This window comes from Pinus tabuliformis, chromosome 2_1, assembly GCF_031772625.1.
Source record: "Pinus tabuliformis cultivar Carrire ecotype Pingquan chromosome 2_1, CPIR1, whole genome shotgun sequence".
Classification (NCBI taxonomy): domain Eukaryota; kingdom Viridiplantae; phylum Streptophyta; class Pinopsida; order Pinales; family Pinaceae; genus Pinus; species Pinus tabuliformis.
The window spans coordinates 761,766,458-761,772,381 of NC_142299.1; positions in this window are offsets into that span (position 1 = coordinate 761,766,458).

Below are 5,924 nucleotides of genomic sequence, written 5' to 3' on the forward strand. Positions count from 1 at the left end.
TCTCAAATTGATCTTCTCACAACTGGATTTTGTGGCTCTTCATCTTCTGATTCCTCTTCTACTGTAGAGTCTGATTCCTCCTCTTTTACCTTAAACTCCATCTTCTCAGCTTCCTTTGGTAGGAATTCATGTTTAATAACATATTTCACCTCTATAAACACCACATCACGGTTATACACAATGTTCCTTATTTATGGGTTCCAAATCTTATAACCTTTTAAACCATCCTTATACCCAATAAAGATGCACCTTTCAGATTTACTATCCAACTTGGTTCTTTTCTCCTTTGGAACATGTACATATGCATCACATCCAAATACCCTCAGATGTGAAAGAGATGGTTTCTCACCAGTCCATACCTGTTATGGAGTCTTATCCTCCAAGGTTGATGAAGGTGATTTGTTGACTAGGTAACATGCAGTCTCCACCACCTCTGCCCATAATTCTTGTCCTAACCTCACACCATTGAGCATGCTTCTTGCCTTTTACATCAACGTCTTGTTCATTCTTTCTGCAACTCCATTTTTTTGAGGTTTGTATGGAGTAGTCTTTTGTCATGCTATACCACGCTTCTTATAGAACTCTTCAAATTCCTTCTTGCAAAACTCTCCACCATTATCTGTCCTCAACACCTTTATCTTCTTCTCTGTCTAGTTTTCCACCAAAGCCTTAAATTCTTTAAACCTGTCAAAGACTTCATATTTATTCCTGAGGAAATATATCCAAGTATTCCTTGAGAAGCCATATATAAACGATACATAGTACACAAAATTACCCAGTAATGGAATAGACACAAGCCCAAACACATCATTGTGCACAAGCTCTAATATCTGTTTCGCCGTCTTACCATCAGAGGGGAAACTCACCCGATTCTGTTTCTCATATACAAAATTTTCACAGAAATCAAAATCCAAAGAGAAATTATACATACCTTCTATCATACCATTACCATGAAGTATTTGAATTCCCTTCTCTCCAATATGTGCAAGCCTTTTATGCCATAGCATGGTATTTTCTCTAGAGACCACTAGATTTTCTACTCCACTTTTAGGGACCACAAAAACTGTTGCACCCATCAATAACAATGCTACCTTGAAGCTAGTACAGAGTTCCAATCTGAACTCCCCGCATCAATATCAGTGCTCTTTGAACCATCTTGCAGGTGTCTTTCTCGAACACTATTTTTACACATACATCATCCATCTTGCTTACAGAAATCATATTTCTGGCCAATGCGGGAATTTACAGAACACCCAGAAGTGTTCTAATCCTTCCACCTTGCAACTTCAACTTGACTTTTCCACAACTAACGATTCTAGCCTTCCTATCATCCCTTAAGAAGACATTACCACCATCATATTTATCATACTCGTAGAACCACTCCCTGTGGGGAGTGAAGTTAAAGGATGCACCTGAGTCAATCAACCATGCCTCGTGATATACATGTGTACTTGAAGAAGAAGCCAAGTACACATCCCCACCTTCATCTGAGGTGGTTTTCGCCTCTACAGAGGCAGCATCATCAAATCCATTTCCTTTCTCAAGAGCTTCAGATCTACAATACTTTTTGAAGTGCCCTTCCTTTCCACATTTCCAACACACCTTTACATGTTTTCTTAGAGATTTAGATTTCCCTCTATATTTAGATCTCCCACTGGAGGATTTCTTTTTGTTTTTTTTTTTTCTGGAACCATCCTCGTACAGACGAGGAAACACCATTCTAGCCCTCTGTATTTTTTCGTCTCATCTCCTCCGACAACAAGGATGAGACTACTTCATCAAATTGCAAGGTAGTCACATTGTTACCTCTTGCAACAACTAGACTACCCCACGAATCTGGTAGAGAACACGAAAAACTAATACACTTATATTCATTTTAAATTTTTATATCAACAGATAACAACTGGCTTAAAGTTGTTCAAATGCTCCATCACGAGTCTCCATCCTTCATCCTCAGGTTATAAAATGTTTTCCGTAGGAACTATTTATTCACCAGACACTTAGATTGGTACAAAGTCCCTAACTTGTCCCACAAAGCCTTGGCTAGAGCTTCCCTTGATACATTCAACAATACTGAATCTGAGATACACAACTGCATTGTGCTCTTTGCCTTCTAATCCAACTCCATCCAATCTTTAGCTGACATTTATGTTGGTTTAGTACCCGAATCTACCATGATCCACTGAACTTTATCCACCAGTAGATCCTCCATGTTGAGTTTCCAGAACTCAAAACTCTGACCATTAAATTTCGTCATCTCTATCTTTCCACTGCTCGTCATCTTATTTCACCACAAGAATCGATCTCGCAAATCTCTCACTAAATAAGGTTTACCACAGGCCCGAGCAAAACCCCTCGGCAAAAAAGGCGTCCCCTTCAACCAAAACTTCTCTGATACCAAATGTAGGTTTTAACCCTGTATAGAAATTACTTGCATACGAATTCTAAAAATAGAAAATAAACCATGGCGAGAGCATAAAACATAAAACAGATATACACAGATATCTTCCCATGTATCCCAAAACCAGGACTACCAGATTGATTTTTCATTATATTCCTTTCAATGTTACAAAACATATATATACATTCCAAAGCATCCATAAACCCGAATCCATTAACCCTAGATTAGTAAATAACCATAGTTCCCTTAATCAGATCTACAAAATACCATGGGAAGAAAACCATCATGCCCAAAACCATGTGCAAAAACCATGCACAAAACCATAGGTAGGTCTGCCCACCTAATATAGGGTCCAAAAAAACATTCCTCAGGGTAGAGGGGGGTTATCACCCCCCTCAAAGCCCCTGAAAAGGGGGGGTTGTCGCCCTTGTTGTGTCCGACGCAATGAACAGAGCGGGCTATCGCCCCCCTTGTCTCCCCCCCACACGTGGGACTAGTAGCGGAAAGAATATAACACGCACCCAACACATCATCCTTGATTCTTTGTATCCTACAATACACTTCAATCTAACGAACCCAATTATCTAATTTCTCAGCATTTACCTCTCCATCGTACATAGGCAATTCAAACTTTATGTCAAGCTTTAACGAAGGAGTTTTACCATGTCCCTTTGGAGAATGTGGAGGTGTTTGTGAAGGGGTTTAGGTAGAAGAAGATGAGGGTGAAGATGGAGGTGAAGCTGGTGGCTTATCACCATCCCCTGCATTCCCTTTTGGAGGTTTGTCTCCATTTCCTCCATTTCCTTTTAGAGGTTTTAAGCTTTCTCCTTGCAACCTTGAGTTCCTCTCTTCATAAAGAACTTTCACTGTTTCAGACATTTCAAAGAAAGCTTTTCTGAAATTTCTCTCATCTTCAGACATTCCTTCATGACCTTCTTCATGTTCCATGACTGGTGAAGCTTGGGATATGTGTGGATTCCTTTAACCCACTTGAGGATTTGGCTCTACAAGCACTTCTTCTCCTCTTTTTAGCTTCAACCTTGTAAGCATCAGAAAACACTTGCAAACAAAATCAAACCTTCAAATTAACCTTGGGCTCTGATACCAAACTGATTTGTATTACAAACTTGAAGGTTTATGTAAAATTTGCAAGTAAATTTTTATTTCTTTTAGGAAATGGATCAATTTGCAAAAGCACATAAATTAATGGTTTTTAAACTCAGTTTGCAGCATAAAAAAATAGAGACAAATATACCATACACAACAAACACGACAAAAAAATGATAAATAAGTTCACCCCTCCTAGGCTACATCTCCTGGTCTAGCTTCCAATGTTGTACCTCTTTCATTAAGTGCTCAAATCCTCTCCTGGGCTACATCTCTGGGTCCAGCTTCCAATGTTTCACCTCTTTAATTAAATGCTAAAATATATGATTTCTTAGATTTACAGTGCTAAGAATGTAAAAATAATGTCTCCAATGGCTCCAGAATAGTAAAATACCCCAAGTTGGGCTCTTGTTAGGCTCAATTTGGCCAAAAACTGAGGAATTTATGCTCTAGAGAAGTTTTTCTGCTAACTGCTCCACAAACTAGACTTCCCTGCTAACTGTTCTACGAATTCCGCATTTTTTGGAACTGCCAAGCGACATTTTCACCGATGCCGGCAAGATTCGCATCATTTCGGGTGAAATTTTTCGCTTCCTTTAAATTCCCTATGCCCCCTTCCGACAGAAAAATAGGGCCACATGGGCCATCACCCAGGGGCTGGGGTTGACCACCTGCCCCTATCAGCATAGGCCCCATGACCTCCATGCCTTTTGTTTTATGGTGCCATGTAACCCTAGGCTGGCCCAAAACCTTCACATCGATTTATCGGCTCCCTATCTCTTCTCACGCCCATGGTTCAATCGGCCCATGTGACTTAGACTTGGGCTTGTCTCTAGCCCCACCGTTCTCGAGCGCCTGTTCTATCGGGGTTTGATCCCTTGATATGGAATAAAACCATGAGTTGGGGCCTATCCTCGAGATCCCAACGGTTTTCGCCTTTCGCGCTGCACTGAGGTTACATGGTTGGTATGTGTCCTTGGGCCGGGGTTGAGCCTAAGCCCTTAGCCCTCTGCCTGTGGTCTCATGGGTGTGGAGTGACTGGGGACCAAGGCTTGGTCCTGACCCCGTCCTCCAAACAAATTCACGTGAAAGTTTAAATAGTATATTGGGACTATACCTATTAAGTTCCACCGACAACGTAATGGTAAGGCACTGCACTGATATGCTAAAGGTCTTATGTTCGACCCCCATGGAGGCCAGTTCAAGCCATAACAAAATTTTACATAACCCCAAGGTGCCACGTGGTAGCCTGTGATTGGGCCACGTGGCACCCAATCATTGGGTCAACAAACATTCAACCAACCAATCATGAACGTGTCAATTTGAGCCAATTTGGTGAGGCCACTTAGCAGCCTTCCATTAGCCCAAGAAACATATGTAACTTTCCCAGTCAACGTGCCCAGTCAGCAGTCCTGCATCCAACCTACAAAAATTTTAGTTGTTTAGGAAAACGATCAGAACGCATCATCGGTAGCATACTATATCATTTTCAGTGATTCAAGTTGCATTGGTGGTTTAATCTTCAAGAAGCCCTGGTTGTTTATGTCTTGAAATCCCACATTCATGCTTAGAATATGGCACAAGGGTGATTGGCTAAAAGAAAGATTTGTTTCAGCCCAATCTATGGTCGGGTGGTACGTCAAAGTCCCTCACTTGGTTGGCTTTTGCATATGTTAATAACAGTTATTTTCTTATTGTGATACATGAGTACTTGTAATTGTTATTATGTGGCTTTGATGGCTATTATATCATGGTTAATATTCTAGTTATATATTGGTTATAAGCATGATTTCATAACGTGTTCTAGCTATGGATATTGTTATGTTTTGATTATTTGATGATGGTTAATGAATGCATGGGCTAAGAAGTGTTATTGCAACTACTATGAGAGGGCATTAGACCTTCTTCATGATTCTCAGATAAGTTTCAAACTCCTATGATCATATATGAATTCATGACATGTAGCTTACATGTTCATTACATGTTTAACAAAATGATTGTCATGGTTAGGCTTGGTTAGGTCAAATTCTTGTTCAAGTTTTGTATTTTTAACATCGTCCTTATGTCATTTATCATTCTGAGGAGTGTCAGGTAGTTTTGGGCAGGGCCTAAGGATGAATTGGAATTGTGGCTCAGATCTCGGGACCGCAAGAACTGAGCTAAGAAATTTAGGTCACAACCAAATGGAGCAAGGCTTGCAAGTGTGGTTGGAGGCCTTCAACCGCGTGCAAACAGTGTCAAGGGTACAATTGAGAGTCTCAGTCACTGAAACAAAGTTCTAGCTCAAGGATTAACCACCTAGGGTGTTTCTTCAACTCCTAGGTGATCTATAGTCCCTGTAGGATGTTAGTTTGTGTTCAGTAAGTCTCAATTATAGGCCCCACTACCTTAACTAGAGCTAGGAGGTTGGGTCATG